General features: G+C 40.5%; 1 long non-coding RNA gene across 5 annotated transcripts in view; it reads right to left on the reverse strand.

The window, feature by feature from the left end:
• LOC102900985 overlaps positions 1-19,897 on the reverse strand; it is an 807,705-nt gene extending 787,808 nt beyond the window's left edge. For 4 of the 5 annotated variants that reach the window (XR_006590331.1, XR_006590332.1, XR_006590333.1 and 1 more), the window contains exons 1-6: positions 19,732-19,888; positions 9,948-10,112; positions 9,181-9,304; positions 3,294-3,428; positions 2,775-2,918; positions 2,527-2,621 (exon numbers count right to left, since the gene is read on the reverse strand). This is a non-coding gene — a long non-coding RNA (uncharacterized LOC102900985). Of the gene's footprint in view, positions 1-2,526; positions 2,622-2,774; positions 2,919-3,293; positions 3,429-9,180; positions 9,305-9,947; positions 10,113-19,731 lie in introns of all 5 variants that reach the window. The other variant, XR_006590330.1, reaches the window with a different exon arrangement.
• Between the last annotated feature and the right edge of the window lie 30 nt (positions 19,898-19,927).

A 19,927-nucleotide genomic window follows, 5' to 3' on the forward strand; every position in this document is an offset into this window, starting at 1 on the left:
CGCCTCCCCCCACTCATGCTCTGTCTCTCTCTCTCTCTCTGTCAAAAATAAATAAACATTAAAAAATTTTAAAAAGAGAGAGAGAGAGAGAGAAGGAGGGGGAGAGAGAGAAAGAGAGAGAATGCCAAGCAGGCTGTGGCTGTCAGCACAGAGCCCAATGAAGGGCTCAATCTTACAAACTCTGAGTTCATGACCTGAGCTAAAATTAAGAGTCAGACGTTTAACTGACTGAGCCACCCAGGCGCTCCTAATTCCTAGCATTTCTACTTTCTCATTTCTCCCCAGTTATTCACTGGATCATGAACTGCCAAAACAGTGTTAAAATCTGGGTGCTTCAGGGCTGATGGGCAGAGACACAAGAAGTGAAGAGTGCCTTAGGGAAATGAACACACATCTCCCAGGTCAAAGAGTGAGCTTGCACTGGCTGATTTATCCCCTCTCTTCTGAACACATTCTCTCCATCTCCCTGACATATGACACAGAGGACTTCAGCGTTGTAAGGAACAGGACTGAGATCTGGAGATGATGGAGCGACATCCCCCAAGAAAGAGCTTCCTCTTGAACTCGGTCACCCTTGGTCACTCTCACCTTCCATCTCCCCAAAACAGCCCAGAGCAATGCTTATAAATTATAAAGCACTCCCCTTCTTAAAAACTATACTACTGGCATCCCACTGCCCTCAGATAAAGCCTGATTTCATAAATGTGGACTCGCTTCCACGGTGTGCACTACTCTGTGAGGGCACATGAGGGCACACAGTGCTCAAAGAAGCAGGACCGGACAAGAGCGAAGACAGGTGTGAGCCCACAAAATGAACTAAGAACGTCACCCCTGGTAAAATAATCCCGCACATCCCTGAGAGGAGCAGACCACTCTGAAAGTGAAAAAGAAAAAGAAGCCACATCACATCCAAGTCATGACCCCTTAGTCTCAGCCACTAGCCCCAGCAGCATCACAGGGAATCAGGAAGAACACTTGTTCTTTCTAATACCTTGCACATCAAGAGGGCAGAGAGTCCTCTAGTATCTCCCGGGCTAGCTAACATCCTAGGTTCAGAGGCTGGTCAGTCCTGGCATGGATCCCAGCTTCGTGACCTTAGGCAAGTTCGTTTATCTCACAAGCCTCAGTGTCTCATCTCTACGCCAGAGACGCAAATAGCACCTACCTCATAGGGTTTGGTGAGGACTTAAGAAGACAACAGATAAATTAGTACTTAGCTCAGATCATCAATAAAGATTAATTAATGTTGTCATTTACTAACGATCATTCATAAATTTGTTATCATTCTAAAAAACGGTTAAGAACTGCACTATGTGCCCAGAACTAAGCACAAGGCCTCAAGCCATGGGAGGAGGGATCAGGTGAGAGATGGAAGGAGGGTAACCAAGTTCATGGACTGATGTTGAAATACTTTCTTCTTAGACAAGCACCTTGGCCTCGGTCACAGTTTATTTGTTCTTCTCATAGGCGTTATTCTAACAGACTTAATTATCTGGCTTCCAGTTCCAGAACAAATTAGAGGCAGCTACACTGCTACGAGCAGGCACACTGTCTTAAGACATGGAAGATGCCTCATCCCCACGTCCAGCCCCCACTTCTCATGGGTCTACACCCCCATTCCCTTCAACATTCCTGACATACTATGATTCATTTCTCTTTGTCCCTTAAATGCATTCCATCCTTTCTATCCCCTAAAATCAGAATCAAATGCAATGTTGCACGTGTGGCTTGGCCAAAAATTATGGAAGTCCAGGTTTTACAAGGACGTCACAGACACAGTGAGGTACGGTAAATGAGTGAAGAAAGCAAGAATAGGATAAGAAACGGTGTCTCTTTTGTGAGCAAATGAAGAGAAAATGCCCAGCCAAAGGCATCCCCGCATCCATCACAAGAACGGCCAATAGCCTGACCCTGGTGATCTGTGTGAGCCACATGGGACGTGGCATTTGGGCCCAATAAGACTGAAGGAAAGAAGGGAGATTTCAAGTTGCGGGAGAGCGACACTCCCCCTTTTGGACACAAATGAGGAAACCGAAGCCACCGTCTTGCTCCCAGATGCCATCGTAACAACCATGAGAGGAACAGCCCATGTGGAGAAAGACGGAAAGAACCCACATCCCTGATGAAGGCACGAATTGCTGAACAATCACCCCTGGGGCACAGCCTCCCTCCTGACTTAAAGAGAACAAACGTTCTTACTGTTTAAGGCGGCGTGAGTCGGGGTTTCTCAGCTCGCCCTTAATAGTGTCCTAGAAACTACAGAATTAATGTTTTAACTTTAAAGCACTGTCATAACCCAATAAGATCGGGAGCCCCTTGGCTGGGAGCAAATACAGAACTCTTGGGCATTTGAAAAGTGAGAGGTGCTCTAAGTGCAAAATTAGAAAGACTTCGTACAAGAAATATATACAAACTAGCTGATTAACATACTTTTCATATTGCTTACATTCTTGACAAAACATTGCCTTGGGTATGTTGGACTAAATACTGTCATTTGCAAAGTTGATTCTACATGTTTCTTTTTACCTTGTTTTTAAATGCGGCTACCGGAAAGTCTGAAGTCACGAATGTACTCACATCCAGCGGACAGCACTCATCTTGCTGTATTTCTTCCAATCAGCCTAAGGATATTAGGTCATACAAAACTAGTTACTCCTATTTCACTTACTGTCAGCAAAAACATTTGAACTTTTCCTACCCTTCCTTGTGCTAAATCATTTTTCTCCCTTCCTTTCTCTGTATACTTATGTTTTCAGCCTGCGTGAGGAACTTACATAGTTATAGCTTATCTTCAGTGCGTGGAAATGGGCCAGTGGTTCACCAGAGGGCGTGCTGGAAATCTGTGGGGGCAGGTGGGTTGTCACATGATGGGCAGGGGCTTGCCTGTCCCCTAGAGGGGACTGTCCCCCATGCCATTCCTATAGATGAAAAGTATGTTTATACATAACCGGCCAGAAGCAAATTCCATCTGAGTTATGAATACGCGGGGCGGGGGGGGGGGTGCACGGGGTTAATTTAAATGAACTTTCCGGGAAAGCAACTACAGAGGTATACTTTGTTTTGTTCAGAACTTTAGAAGGTATTCACCTTTTTAGAAACCCACATCATTTGTAACAGTGCCCCTGCTGGTTGTTTGTGTCACTAGCAGGGCTCAGCTGCACTGGTCCACATCTGAGCTGCTACAGTGAGGCAATTCTAGGCATATGTATCGATGTACTCATTTCACCCTTATTTCAAAATGTCCCCTAGGAAAATAAAAAGCCTCAATACTATTCAGCTGAAGATCAACTTACTTCTCTGAAATCCAAACTGAGTCATTAGTTCAGAGTTGCCAGCATCTAAGTACCGTCAGTTCTGATGTAACACAACATACGCATTCCTAAAAAGTCAGCTCGCTCCGCAAAATCGCACAGCCAAAACCACAGGGCCTACGGGGAAGGTGGAACAAGGGGGCACGACACCGAGTGACTTTGACAGTGACACAGAAAAAAGAACCTAATAACAGTGGTTGCATGTTAAGTGGTTTTATACACGTTAAATAAAGAAACACGCAGGTACTACAGAACGACGCACCTGACCTTGAAGAAGACCTGAGGTTTGCCTGTATAAGTACGGGCGATGGAAGGGCTATGGCTCGTGAGTTGGTTTGGGGTGGAGGAAGCAGGGCCACCCGAATCGAAGAGAAAGGGGATGGGTGCATGGTACCACCCAGGTGAACCGAGGCAGCCGGCAGATGTTTGGGCTGTGCATGTATGTACGCTTTGTGTTTTCTATAAGCATATTTAGACATCTTTTTCCTAATATGTCCGCCAGCATGGAAATTTATATGCTGTCTGGCTGTGTGCTGTGTGTATTTGTGTTTTATGCATAAACAGAATAATATTTTTTGTTCCCCAAGAATGCACATTTGCCCTCCTGGGGACAACAGCGCTCTCTTGAGATGCCTGCGGTCGAGGTACACAGAGAAGATGGTGGGAGCACAGAGAAGAGGGTGACTCATCGCCTGGGACAGTCAGGGAGGGCAGAAGAGGAAATGACATTTGAACCAGGTTTTGTAGGATGAGTAAGACTTGCCATCTGGGAAAAGGGATGGAAGGAGTTCTAGAAGGAACAGCTTCTAGGCGTGATTGTTAAATGTTTGCACAGCATGGGGTGCACTGAGAGCTACACATCCACAGAAAGAGTGGGGAATTTAGAAATACAAATTTTAGCACGATTTGAGAGACAAACGGACTCTTAACAGGTATCAAATCCCAGAAAGCTTTTGGGGGCAGGAGTGCATAAGGAGCAGAAACTGGGAAGAACGCTGAGTTATTAAAGTAGGTATTAGGTTCCTTTAATTTCAGCCTATGTCTCAGATGGAAAGACTCCTGTGTAATAAATAATAGAGCACACTTTGGGCATAGTTCATTCACCACACTCCCAGACACATTTCGAATACCATTCAAAGAGTCGTGGAAGCTCTGATTAATATACAACACAGAGCTCTCTCCATATACTCTCAAGGGTAAAAATACTGCTGAAAAGCCAGTTCTTTTAAAAGCTGAGCATCTAACACCACCTTGTGAATGATAATAAATGGCAGGCGAAGCCAGAAGGTAGACTGGCCCTCTGTCTGGGTCTGCAAGTTTTATGTGCACAGAAATACAGACCTGTTCTTTGGCCAAGAGAGCAGGATCATCTTCCAGTGAGATCAAGATTTCCTAGGAGACTCCTGGTATTTCCCAATTCCAACTTGATCAAAAATAGCAACCCCAACTCTCATGGGTTGTTTTCCTTTTCTTTTTGTTTCCCCTCCATATTCCCCATTCGAGCTCCCTTAGGAACGTGCATCTATTTGCCATTAAAATGATATTGCGGTCATTTTTCCTAAGGCCAGAGAAGTTTAAGGTTTTTCCATAACACCAAGTCCCTCCCTGACCTCATGGAGCTTGTCATCCATCAAAGACAGGCACCGAGAACAAAACTACACAACTAATTTCAAATGTGATGGCAACAAGGGAAGATTAAACAGGATTAGACGCACACAACAAACATAACTTAGAGGCCATAACTTCATGTACAAATCAGGATGCTTCATGCTGTGCAGGGGGGGCACCGTGACAAAGACAAGTTCATATTATGGGTGAGGACGAAGAAAGAGCATGGGATTCTCATGGGAAGAAATATGATCATGTTTGCCCTCTCTAATTATTGTAATTAGATCTCTAACCATTTGAGTGAGGACTGTCCAGCAGCAGATTTACTTCTTACTGCCCATCATGGACCCAAAGAGAATTATGCAGGGACATTACAGCATTATTTGTAAAACAGTAATAATCTAAGTACACATCAAAAGGGGAAGAGTTACATGCATGGAGTACTTCTATGCAACGTTCAAAAGAATGGATGAGGGCTTACATATACTAATATGAAACTACATCCAAAAAATATCGTTGGGTAAAAAAAAAAGTGAACTGTAGAATGACATGTAGGGTGTGCTTCCATTTGTGTGAAATTTAAGGAGAGACACAGAGGTTCAAGTAAAGTTTCACATACACAGACCATCTCCAGAAGAATACATAAAACATGATGACGGTGGTCGCCTGTGTAGGGAAACCAGGTGTACGAAGGTCAGGGTGGTAAAGAGACATATCACTCACTACATTTACTTTACTATTATTGGAAATTTGCCACATCTAGTTAGAGAAAAAGTATCTCAAACAGTATAGATGGAGAAAGGTAGCGTTAACCAGCAATGGAAGCTATTCATCTTATAATCTGCCCTCCATCCCGTGTGTTAGCTTAACGGAATTCTCTATATGTTCAGAAATGAGGTAAGAGGAATTATCTGGGCAGAGACCAAGATTCAGATGTGACTGGGGGGGAATCAGGGAAGAAAAGAAAGGGGGCAAAGCTTCGCATGAGCAACAGACAAAGATACATGGGCTACTGATCACAAAAGCTAACGGACGCACCTGGGCCCGGAAATATGATTTTAGGTGATAAATAGACACTGTTGGATGAAATTGATTCACATAATGATAACATTATTCCCTTTTCCAATCTTTTTTTATTGCTCAGATATAGTCAAAGAGGAAGTCTCAGTTTGGTGCAAGTATGTCTTTATGACCTCTGGACACTTTCCTGGAGTTAAAATTTGATAACGTGTTTTGATTTGACTGTATTTCTTTTCACTCCTATCCTTCTTAGAGAAAGGGACTCTGGTTTTCCACTTTTGGCATTGAAACAAAGCTTCCTTCGAAAACAACCGTGTTTAATTTTGATGTTTTATAATGAGCCATTTTCAAGGAAAATATTAAGTAACACAAGATGCGCAGGGACGGCAAAAATCGTGACTGAAGTTTAGCAAGCAGTGCCTTGAGACAGATTCTTCTAGGTCTATGGCAGGGAAGCTGTGCAGTTGCATGGTTGTGATTGTTGCTGGGTTTTATTTTCATCCCACCAAACAAGCGCTGAATAAAATTGAGGGAGATTTTTCAGCAAGCTGAAGTTTCGTCCTCATCGCCGACAGTATTTAACAAGAATAGCCTTAGTTTCCTAGAGGTGATTCCACGGATGACTAAAAAGACCGAGAACCAAAAATACAGGCACCAATTCCGACGGCCTAATTACAAGTGTGATTCTTGCCCCGGTGTGGAACACTAGCCCTTTTGTTACATCCCAGGAGAGAAGAAACACCTCAACCGAAATCACATTTTCCTCCTTTCTCCCTCTCCAGTGCCACCATTTTTTCATTAGCTAATCCCAATTAGAACGCTTTTTTTACTAAAGCCATAAATCTCTGCCTTTCCCAATAAGCATAAATTATATGGTAAATAACTGTATTCTGTGTCTGTCCAGAAAAATAAAACACTCTTTCTTTCTTCTTTCTTTCTTTCTTTCTTTCTTTCTTTCTTTCTTTCTTTCTTTCTTTCTTTCTTTCTTTCTTTCTTTTTCTTTCTTTTCTTTTCTTTTCTTTTCTTTCTCTTCTTTCTCTTCTTTCTTTCTTTCTTTTCCTTTCTCTGGTATTTTATGAGACTCTGAGCTGCTAAGTCAACGTTCACGCTTTTTGATTTAGGATTTCTCCCCCCTCTCATCTATCACTTGTCTATAAAGGCAACACTTCTTTTAGAAAGAAAACTACCACCAATGCACTTCTCTAAAATTCATCCTAATAAAAGTATGTTTTTTCTTCCTATTTCTGAGTGACTCCAGGTAGAGGCAAAAGCTGGACTGTTGTGTTAAAATCTACCTCTGCCATTTCCTGGCTAAATGGCCCAGGACCCTCATGATAGCTCAAACCCAGGTCTGAATCATCAACTAAGGAGACAGACCTCCTAAAACTTGTCCCAAAATTAATGAAGAAACTTAATAAACAATGTTTAGCATACTGCCTGGCACAGAGAATGTGCTCATTAATATTAGTTGCTCATACTGCATAAACAAAAGTGGTGATTTTTTTCATTGTTGTTCCTTCTGTGGTCAGCAATTGCTTAACCCAACATTCTCTACGTTAAACTAATTAAAAGAAACATACCTTATCCGTGATTGATTTTCAAACTCATTTATTACTCGTTTCTCTATGGTTTAATTTAATTAAATTGAGCAGCATATCAAATATTGATTTTAATAAAATCTTGATTAAGACTCGAGCAATTATCAAACACAATTTTCATACCATTCCTGCATTTCAATGGAACCAACCTGAAAACCAATTTGCTTTTAAAATAAAGAAGTGATTTTATACACATACACACATTCCCCCCACCCCCACCAGGCCATTTTCAGAAATACAGAAAAAAAAATGGCCTCCCAATCTTTTCATTAGCAAGATAAGCAAAGATAAGCAGCAATCTCCAACTGGGGTTCTGAAAAGCTTAATCCAGTTGGTCACCTCATCTCCAATCAGTAGTGGAAGGGAAAAAACAAATTAGAATCAATTCCTTTGATAAACATTAACTTAGCAACTACTACGTACAAGCCACTGTCCTGTACTGTCCAACACAAGGAGAGGTAGTCAAGAGCTAATCCTATAGCCAGTTTTAATGTGTGTGGAAAAACCCATCCACACATGCAAGTCTTTAATTTTATTGAATAATGACCAGAGAAGTACATGTATTTCAATTCTTGAAATTACTCTGCTGTATGATTTATGTGCATAGACTATTGTTAAGAGAATGTAATGTAAATGTGATGGTATAAATTACCAATAGTATCATATTAGCAATTAACTATAAGACATTTAATAAGTTAAATATTTGGTTTGATAGTTACGTGCTAAAAAAAAAAAAAAAGAAAAAGAAAAAGAAAGAAAGAAAGAAAGTCTGGCCAATAGCTATCACAGCAGCACCATCTAGAGGATTCTGAAAAGTAACACAGGGTCATTCCCCCAACTTGCCATTCTTCCTGTTTAGGCGAAAAGAAAGGCAGCTATAGAGTTCACCATCTTATGTCATTTTAAAGCATTTTAATTCTGTCCACATCATTTAGCATCATCTTAAATCTTGAAATGTTTATGGAACAGCTCAATGAGATGGAATATTCTCGAAATCGTAATGCAATTGGAACAAGGATCCCAGCTGTCCTCCTGGGGAGGCAGTACTGGGTGTGTGCTGAAGGATCCCAGGCCCTGGGACACTGTGACCGGGGCCATGACTCCCCTCTCCTCCCAACACACACACACCTCCTTATTCTATCTTGATCCCAGACATATCCATGCCAAAGACTGGACAATGGGTAACGTTTCAAAATCATACCATTCCTGAGCTACTGTCCACTGTGTATTTACGTGAGTTGAGAAAAAAATAATAAACTTTCTATTATTAAAACTGTTTACACCAGCACATCCACTTACTAATTCCGTTCCATTGGCCTAAGCTGAATCAATGTCCTGGGGTGGGTTGAAAGAGAAATAATAAAACATCTCACTTTTTTTTTTTTTTTTATAGTTCTCATTCCCCTATCGTTTCTGTAACTTTTCTGAACCAGAGAACTGCTTTGGAGTCATGTTAAAAGGATTACAATTGAGATAATAAAATATGTCTGCTATTCATAGGAACTAGTCCTCTCCTTACATTATTTGCTTTCAGAATTTCAGGCAATTTTGCAGACCCTCGGTCGGCTGCAACCTCACAGGGAAATGGCAAACATGTACATTCAGCGTGGCCCCGGCCAGTGGGGGACGGGAGGAGCGCTCACCTTCATTTCCACTGGGGGGCACTGTCCACCTCGGGGAGAGGGGACGGAGTCACAGTTTGCCAGGCCAATTTGTAGAAATCTGAGTTCACCTGCATTCTGAAGTCAGGGTTCTCAAATGAGCGCCCTAGTAAAGGGTCAGAGATGGGCAGTGAGTGGGTCATTCATGGTGATTCTCTATACTTGAAGTAAATGCAATTGGGCCCAACTGACCAAAGGAATACGAGGTTTTGCCTAGAGAAACCTTTTCCCCATGCTGTATGCTAAAGCCATCACTAAAAGTCATAGCAAACTGCCATAATTTTGGTTCTTTCAAATGTCTTCATGTTCTCGCACAGGCTTTTCCCTCTATTCTACCTCCATACCTATTCACTTCGTAAGTGTCTGGTTCTCGTCTGTGACTTAGCGCAGATGTCACTAACTCCAGGAACCCTTCCAGGACTCCCTTACATTGGGTCAAGATGACCTCCTACGTGCCTCAACTGCATCCCATACTGCTTCCATGAGGAAGCTTGATGTAATTACTTGTTTATTAACTATGTCCCCCATTAGGCTGCAGATGCCATCAAAGCTGGGGGGATTTCTATCTTATTCACAGTTGTATTCCCTGCATCCCCATAGTCTCAGCTCAAAGCCTCCATCAAGGAATGATCACCCTATATAAGTATGATTTATGTTGGGGAGGACTCTGATGTTAGGCACACAGCCTGCATTTCTTCGCCTTCCAAAAACATGGGCCTCAGTACCCACTGTTTTTCTTCCTCACTTACCTTGTTCTCTTAATCCCTACAGTCGTCAGAAGAGAGGCCCAAGTTTCCACAAGGTAAGCTGCCTCTTGCTATCGAGGATTATGGCAATTCTGCTTGGCCGTCTGTTCACCATCTCCAGAACTTGTTCTAGGATCCACAGACAACCCATCTCTATTCCTGAGTCAGCTGCAAGAGAAGCGGTCAACCAAAATATTTACAGTAGGGATCTTTCTGGGACGTCTGGTGAGCTCTAATGAAGCGAGAGTCAACTGGGAGGGAGGTGAGACCCCCCCCCCCCCACCGCTCATCTTTCCCAGCAGGTAACAAAGTCCTATTCTCTACTGTATGCAGTTGACATAATAGCACAGAAGGAAAACAAGGAAGTTCAACTTTGTTTCTGGTTCAACTACTTATTGTGTCCATGGAAGGACTATGATATTCTAGAACTAGAAGAGCATAGGGCCATCTAGGTAACCTGAAGAGTATAGTGTGGCACCCAAATACAGAGTCAGAACCATCCTGGAAAGTTCCAGACTGTGACGAAATAATATATTTACCACTCTGGATCCTTTTCTGTCATCTGTTTCGCCTGAGACTACATCTGCAAAATGGAAGTAAACCTGCCAGGCTCAAGGGGTCATTGCGAGGCCAACTGAGACAGGCCCTAACAAAGTGCTTGGAAAACTATGCCCACCCAACAAAAAATGAGAGATTATTAATGTTAATAGAACGACCACAGACTGCCCCATCATCCCATAGCCATTATCCTCAATTTTTAAAGATCGGAAGAGAATATTTCACTGCTAACATCCTGACGTAGGTTTAGTTGGAAGATAAAACTTCTAGCCAAATTAGCCTAACATACATGAAATGATAATCAGTAGATCCTGAGAGTAAGAACCAAGTAGAGATCATTCAGGGCATAATAAAGGGGAAATAGTATAGATAGTTGTGTTATTTTGTTTACTTTCATACTTATAATTGTGCACACAGGAACATACATGCTGAGTACCATAAGTAAACATTTTTCAGGGGCGCCTGGGTGGCTCAGTCGGTTAAGCGGCCGACTTCGGCTCAGGTCACGATCTCGTGGTCCGTGAGTTCGAGCCCCGCGTCGGGCTCTGGGCTGATGGCTCAGAGCCTGGAGCCTGCTTCCGATTCTGTGTCTCCCTCTCTCTCTGTCCCTCCCCCACTCATGCTCTGTCTCTCTCTGTCTCAAAAATAAATAAACATTTAAAAAAAATTTTTTTTCAGCCAGGTCCCTTACATAAATCTCGGAGTCTTTGGTCATTCAAAAAAAAAAAGTTTTTAAATTACTGGAAACTAGCAAAACACAGGAGGAGAATTTTCTAAAACTGACAAAAGATATCAAGCCAAGGCTTCACGAGGCAAAAGGAACCCCTAGGGGGATAAATACAAAGAAAGCCACACACACACACAGGCCAAAACAAAACAAAAAAACAGCGAAAACCACACAAAATGAAACTTCAGCATATTAGTGATTGTTTCTCCACATCCTCACTGGTGTTGTCCCTATTTTTTATTTTAGCCATTCTAATAGATGTATAGTGCTACCTCATTGTGGTTTTAATTTGCATTTCCCTAATGGCTAATGATGTTGAACAGCTTTTTATGTGCTTAGTTGTCGTCAGTATATCCTATTCAATGAAATGTCTTTTGCCCATTTTCTAACTGGATCATCCATTTTTTCACTGTTGGGTTTTGAGAGTTCTTTAATTATTTTAGATACTAATCCTTTATCAGATACATGATGTGCAAATATTCACTCTTAGTCTGTAGCTTGTCTTTCATTCTCTTAACAAGACTTCTCACAGTTACTAACCTTGATTAGATCTATCAATTTTTTTCTTTTTCATATTGCACTTCTGGGGTTAAGTCTATAAGCTCTTGGCCTCACTCTGCAGTAGAAAGATTTTCTCTTACGTTTTTTATTTTTCTTAAACTATAAAAATTTTACATTTACATGTAAGTCTGTGATCCATTTTGAGTTAATCTGTATATAAGGTGTGAGCCTGAAGTCAAGGATTTTGTTTTGTTTTGATTTGGTTTGGTTGCTTATTTTGTTTACAGATATTGAATTTCTCCAGCACCGTTCATTGAAAAATCTATATTTCCTCCACTGAATGCTTTTGCACCTTTGTCAAAAAATCAGTTGGGCATATTTGTGTGGGACTATTTCAGAGTTCTCTATCTGTTGCGTTGACCTGTATGTTTATCCCTCCACCAATACCACACGCTTTTGATTACTGTAACTATGTAATGAGTCTTGAAATTGGGTACCATGATTCCTCCAATTTTATTCTTCTTTTCAGAATCGTTTTACCCATTATATTTCCTTTGCTTTTCAATATATATATTAGAATGATCTTCTCTATATCTATAAAATACCTTGCTGGGATTTGGACAGAAATGGTGGTAAGTCTGTATATTAATTTGAAGAGAATTGATACTCTCCCCCATTCATTTTGATCTTCTTCATTTTCTTTCATCAGAAGTTTGTAGTTTTCAGCATACAAGTCTTCTTCGTGTTTTGTTATACTGATACATGGGAATTTCATTTCTATTTGTTTGTAAGTTCCTTGGCATTTTCTACATAGTCAATCGTGTTATCTCCAAACAGGGACAGTTTTATTTCTTCATTTCCATCTGTTTGCCTATTATTTCCCTTTATTGCCTTTTTGAACTGGCTAAAAGTTCCAGCCCTGTGTTAAACCACAGTAATGAAAGAAGACTTGCTCCCAGTTTTAGGAGGAAAGGATTCAGTCCTTCAACATTAAGTATGTTATCTGTAGCTTTTTGGGGGGATGGCCTTTGTAAAGTTATAGATGTTCTCTTTCATTCCTAGTGTGCTAAGTGTTTTTTTTAAATCATGAGTATTAAATTTTCTCAAATTATTTTTCTGCCTCAATTGATAGAATCACATTATGCTTTTTTCTTGTTAGCCTGTTACAGCAGATTACACTGACTGACTTTTGAATGGTGAACCCGCTTTGCATCTCTGGGAAAAGCTCCAGTTGGTAATGGTGTGTAATTTTTTTATACATTGCTAATGCTATTAGCTAATATTTTCTGAAGGATTTTGCATGTACATTTACGGAGGATATTGGCTCATAGTTTCTTTCTTTCCCTTTATTAATTTTTGTGTACTGTCAATGTCTGGTTTTAGTATCAGCATAATGGTAACTTCATAAAATGAATTGGGAAGTTTTCCAAACCCTTCCATTTTCTGAAAGAGACTGTGTATATATCATATTAATTATTTTTCAAACATTTCACAGAATTGTATGGTGAATCTCCAGTGAAGATTTCTTTTGGGGAATTTTCAAATTATGAATTCAATGTCTTTAATAGTACAGAGCTATTCAAATTACCTATTTCATATTGGGTAAATTTTGTGGTAGGCAGTTTTAAGAAATTGGTCCACCTCATCTAAGTCCTCAACTGTATGTATGTGGAGATATTTACAGCATTCCTGTCCTTTTTATGTCTGTAGAGTACGTAGTGCAATTCCATGTTTCATTCCTGATAATGCTAATTTGTATTTTCTCCCATTTTTATCTTTGACCATCTTGCTAGAGACTTGTCAATTGTATTGATCTTTTCAAAAAACCGACTCCTTGTTTATCTATTGTTTTTGTTTTAAATTTTATTGATTTCTGCTCTTATCTTTATGATTTAGACTCTTCTGCTGACTTTGATTTTGGTCTTCTTTTCTATGCCCTTCCTGTGAGAGCTCACATTATCAATTTAAGATGTTTTACTTTCCTAATGTAAGCATGTATTGCTACCTTTGCTCTCAACATTGCTTTAATTGTAGCCAATTTTGATATGCTGTATTTTCATTTTCATTTAATTCATTGCTCATTTGTTGGTTTCCCACTAAGATCTCCTCTGTGACTCATGGATTATTTAGAAAGTGTTATTTTCCAAGTGTTTGGATATTTTTCTATTATCTTTCTGTTATTGATGTCTAGCCTACCTGTAGTCAGAGAACATACTCTGTAGGATTTCAATTCTTTTAAATTTGTTGAGGTGTGTCTTATGGTCCAGGATGTGGTCTTAGTACATGCTTTGTAGGCACTTGAAAAGAATATGGATTCTCCTGATATTGATTGTTCTATAAATGTCAAATAGTTCCTATTGGTTAATGATGTTGACTTTTCCATCCATGGTGATTTTCTGCCTGATTCTTGTATCAGCTATTGAGAAAGAGGTGTTAAAATCTTCAACTAACACTGAGGAAGTGCCCACTTCTCCTCTCAGTTCTGTCACTTTTGCTTTATAGTGTGCAGCTCTGTTGTTTGGTGCATATATTTTTAGATTTGCTATATCTTCTTAGTGAAGTGACCATTTTATCATTATACAATGGTCCTCTCTGTACCTGGTGAATTTCTTTGGTCTAAACTCTATCTGATATTAACATAACCACTCATGCTTTCTTTGGATTAATGTTTACATGATATATCTTTTTCCCTCCTTTTATTTTCTATATGCCTATATTATCATATTTGAAGTCAGTTACTTATAGACATCATACAATTGTCATGTTTCTTTTAATACAATCGAATTATCTATACCTTTTTATTGGTATATTTTAGCTGTTTATATTTAATTATTCATATGCTAGAGTGGAGATGGAAGTCTAGGCTCCCCCAATGGACTTCACTGAAACTGCTGCAGAGGGTGGGGAGGTGCCTAATTAGTTAACTCTGAACAGGATGAAAGAACTGATTCCTTACTGAGCCTTCTTTGACATCATCCTGGTAGAGGATGAGGGGCAGTTATAACAAGGTGAGAGTGGAAGTCTATACTCTCCCCCTGGCCTTTCTAGTCTGTGCGTGTGTGTGTGTGTGTGTGTGTGTGCACGCGCGCACGCACGCGCTATTTAGCTGGAGTAGAATGTTTATTTTCTACAAGTTTATGCCTTGTTCAATGGCGTTTTCCTGGTCCTTTGGCTAACGAATAGGCATTTGTTGGGGCTTTTTAAAATTTCCATGTTTGTCAGATTTTGGGGTTACCAGCTTCTTCAGTTCCAAGTCTAGAATACATGAGGCAAAAGGAAACCCAGGTAACTTACAATCATGTCATTCCTTGGGTCCCAAGGTCGCTAGACAGTGTGACTGATTCTCTCTATCTTTCAGAGTCTTCTCGTGTTGGTATAATTTCTAGGGGTTTTAGTTATATTTAATAGGAGGAACAGGGGAAAGTACATCTACTCCAAATTTCCAGAAACAAAAATCATTGATAATCTTTTAAAATTAATTATAACAATCTCTGTCTTCTAACTGATGTATTTAGACTATTTACATTTAATGCGATCATCAATATATCAGGATTTAATGCTACACGTATACTACTTGCTTTCTGATTGCTCTACTTGTTTTCCATTTTACTGTTTGCCCTTTTCTCTTTTAGATTATTTGAACAATTTTTAGGACTTTATTTTGACATATTTGTATCCTTTTTTTATTGCTTGCTCTCGGGATTATATCCCTCATTTTTCAGTCTACTTAGAATCAGTACTTAAGTACTTCAAGTGGAATATAAGATCTTCACTCTTAAGACAGATTCCCTTCACCCTCCCCCACTTTCTATGATAGTTATTTTACATATGATATTTATATACTTTGAAAACTCTGAATAATACTATAATTATTTTTGTTTTCACTTGATCTTAGCCAAAAGGCTGAGAAGCGATAATTTTTTGTTGTTGTTTTCAACTATCATTTGAAAACTAAAGAGAGAAGGAACAGGCTATTATAGAGATTAGCAAATTTTTTCAGTAAAGGGCCAGATAAATATTTTAGGCTTTTCAGACCGTGTACTGTGGAAGTTAATGACTGGTATTGGCCATGTGGACATTTCTGGAATGTAGACAGTGTTCTATTTCTTCACCTGGTTGAGAATTACACAAGAGTTCACTTTGTAGTAACTCACCAACCTAACTTTTGTTTTGTGCATCTAACTTTTTGTGTGTGATACCTACCAATGAAAGTCATTTTGAAACTAAATAGATCCAAGAGCTTGAAAAATAGATGGGAGACTTTGGGAATGGATTATCAGAAAAAAGAAGGGGTACATAAAGTACATGGGATTTATTGCTCCTTTTAGCGCTACCTTCTTTGAACAAAATTAATAGATGGGGAAATATGTACAGTTTGTCCTCAACCCTGAGAGACTGAGAATTTCTACTAAGTGCAATTCACTGAGGTGGGAACTGCTTACTGGAGCCAGGAGTTGAAAAATGAGACTTGTTGGGGAGCCTGGCTGACTTAGTTGGTAGATTATGTGACTCTTAATCTTAGGGTTGTGAGTGTGAGCCCCACTTGGGTGTGGAGATTACTTAAAACAAACAAAGAAATAACTAAATAAATAAATAAAAATGGGACTTGTGGGAAAATGAGATTAGAGGTCAATGAACTACAATTCTAAGTGAATGACAGGAGGAAGGGAATGAGAAGAAAGGGAAAGATGTCTTTTAGTGAGAAATTCAACAATATGAATTCTGGATATTTTTTTCTAGGAAGGGCATGAAGGAAAAAGAGGTTGAATAAAGGAGGGTGAAGAGAAGGAGAGAGGAAACAAACAGGGGAGGGAAGTAGGGAGGAAGAGGTTAGAGAAAGAGATGAGATAGAGGGAGAGAGGAGAGAAAAGGAAGGGAAAGAAAAAGGAAGGATGGACTAAAGAAAGGAAAAGACACAAGAAAGAAATGTGGCAAAATGATCCCTATTGGGCATCTGGTAGAAGCCAGGCATTTACCCATATGATTTAAATCTCATATCAACTCTGTAAGGTATATATTATCTTTCCTCTTTTATAAATGAGGAAATGAAAGCTCTGAGAATTTATTTTAGTCAAGGAAACACACCTAGGAACATCAACCCTGGCTGCACGCAACTCCAAATTCTGGGCTCAAGGAAACCCTTTAATTCCAACAGGGAGAATTCCTTTATGGCAAGCAAATGCTTAGGTGACACTTGAGTCCTGGAAAGAATTACCCTAGAGGGTGCCCTTGTCCTAATAAGTAGAAAATAGTTGATCTTCTGAAACCCTAAGCCTATAATTCTGCAATTCTATGGCATCGGGTCGTATTATGTGGAATACTTCTTGAGATCATGGACATCCTCTAATTTTGCCTTACTACTAAGGGGCATTTTCAAAGAATCCAGTGAAAGAATCTAACATTTCACTTTCTGGAGTGAAAAAAGTACTAGACGTTCTGTTTGACAAAGAATGCCTTATCTTATGAGAAAATGGGCACAAAGTATATTCCATGGTCCAGTTTATAGTATTTACCAACTTAGCATGAATGCCGAAGATAGACAGATGTGTGGGGTGCTAGAGAAAATTCCAAGAGAAAACTCAAAATTACCAAATTACCCAAATTTCTTCAGGCTAAGCAGAAAGTACTAGCAAACCACCAGTGAGAAAGAGAGACCTTGGGGAAAAAAAAATCATCTCACTTTGACAAAATTCTGTGAAAAAGAGTGGACTTTGTATGTACCACAAATTTGGGCGTCACTTCAGAGTACTTGAAAAAAGGAATATACATTAATTCTCTCACTTAAGTTCAAAGTTATTTAGCACTTACTCTAGGTTAAAAGGAGGGGTAAGGGGATGGGAGGGGGAGAAGGGAAAGGGATAATTCACCAAAAAAAAAGGGGGGGCATAAAAATTAAACCAAGCTACCTCCAAGGAATAATTAGAAGTGAAAATCAATAAGGAGAAAATGGCTCATATTCTCCTCATTGATTTCCTATGCACAGTGAGTCAAACTTGACTGTTGGTTAGAAGTCAGTTTGGCTACTTCTTATTACTTTTTCAGCAGTTGGGTACTCCTGTCAGTTCCTTTCATGCTGGAGTCTTGCTTGGCTCTAATCACAGCTGTCAGCTATTGAACGAGTTTGACACCCTGACTCCAGAAGCGAGGGGATTCACACAGCATGCATATGCAGTGGGCTCCTTCATTAAAGCTGATTGACATAACAGATATGGTGCATTGCCACTGATTTTTATAAGCAAAACAAATGGCTACACAATCAAGGAAGAGTCTCCTTGATCAGAAACACCCAGAGAGAGCAAGAATCAGTCTTTATACAGCTCAGCCAGTATTACTGGATATACCTACGCTTACTTAAAATGGTAGATATGGGCAGTGAGTCAAGAGCCAGCTACACACACACACACACACACACACACACACACACACACACCTGACCCCTCCCCTACAATCTTAGCTGTCCATTCCAAATAATCTCGGTTGGAGTTACAGGGGTTGGTTAAAAGGGGGATCATTTAGCTAGTGTGAGCTGGATTTTGGAGAGGCATTAAGTTTCTTGGAGGCAGAAGAAGAGACTGACACTGACCAGAATCTCCTCCCCCACCACCAAGAAAAGGAAGCACGGCTAGAGCTTCTCAGAGTATTTCTGTCCATAATGTCACGAAATGACAGACTCTAAGTTGAAATGGACCAATTAACCCCAAAACCACCAACTTCAAAACTGGTTCAGAGCATCCCTGACGAGGGCCCATTCGGATTCTAGCTGACATTCTTAGCAGTAAGCATGCCATGTCTGGCTGGAGACCGCTTTCCGGAAACGGAAGCACAAACCGCATCAGCAGTACAGGGAGTCGTTAAAGCATGGTCCTGTGGGGGAGGAATTCCCATCCTATACCTTGTGTCTAGTGATCAGGGTCTGCCCTCTTCAAACCCCAGGACTTCCTGACGCCAGCCACCACACCGTTCTGCTGCCCGTCACAAAACAGTCAGTCTCTGCCTCCCCGGGCCGCAAAGACATCATCAATGCCCTTCCAAAGTGAGTGACTTCTGACCATCCCTAATTGATCTTTAACTGGTTCCTTCCATCAGGTCCTTCAATACCTAGCCATATGCTCTTCTGTGGCAATTTGTGGAGCCTCCAGCACTACCACCTGCCATTTTTCAGCAACTCAGAACTTCTAGCAGATAGTGACCCAAAAAAGAAAGATCCTAAGGGATTCAGCAAATACACTGGTGAGTATAAACTCTTCAATTGAGAGAGGAGCAGATAAGGGGATGCTATCGCTTGATGAGAGTCTAAGATGTAGCTTACCCTACTGTTTGGGGGGTAAGGAGTAAGGAGTTATACATCAACAATATTACATAGATATTATATATATAATATATATACACACAATGTATATTATATATATAATATATAATATATATTATTATATTAATATATAATATTATAATATATATTATGTATATAGTATATATTATATATACCATATATAATATATATATTATATATACATAATATATACTATAAACATAATACATATTATATGCATAATATATATATTATATGCATAATATATATGCATAATATATATTATGCATATAATATATATATTATGTATATATAATATATATATAATTGTACAATTCGATGCTGCAACATGTTTTTCTTTCCGGAAAGAAACTATCGGTGGGGGACGGGGGAGGGGGGGAGCACACGTATACGCCTGCACAGGGCACCGAGAAAGCGAGGACACTGGGCCTCGCCAAGCAGCTGAGCCTATCACCAAATCTCTAAGGCGGCCCAAGCTCGGGAGTCAGACGGACCCATCCCCTGCTTATTTGCTCCGCAGCACGTATCACACTTGGAAAGTGTTGCTTCGCCGGTCGCATTTGGCCTGGCTCCCCCAGCTAGAATGCACTCGGGCCTAGAGCGCCCGGCACGTGGCAGGCGGTCAAGAAAACGCTCGTGAGTGAGGAAGTGGCTGTTACCTTAAGGCATACCTCAAGGCGTGAGTGAATGAATGGACGAACGAATGACCAGGCCTGTGCCCGCCGAGCGTCCTCAGGCCCACGGCCCCGCGGGGCTGGGGGCACCCAAGTGGGCGCCCGGGGCCACCGGCCCCCAACCTCCGCCTACGGCGGCCGGGAGGCGTCAAGGCCACTTCAGGGCGGAAGAGCCGCCCCGGGCTGCCGACCG

The sequence above is a fragment of the Felis catus genome, chromosome E2, assembly GCF_018350175.1.
Source record: "Felis catus isolate Fca126 chromosome E2, F.catus_Fca126_mat1.0, whole genome shotgun sequence".
Classification (NCBI taxonomy): Eukaryota; Metazoa; Chordata; class Mammalia; order Carnivora; family Felidae; genus Felis; species Felis catus.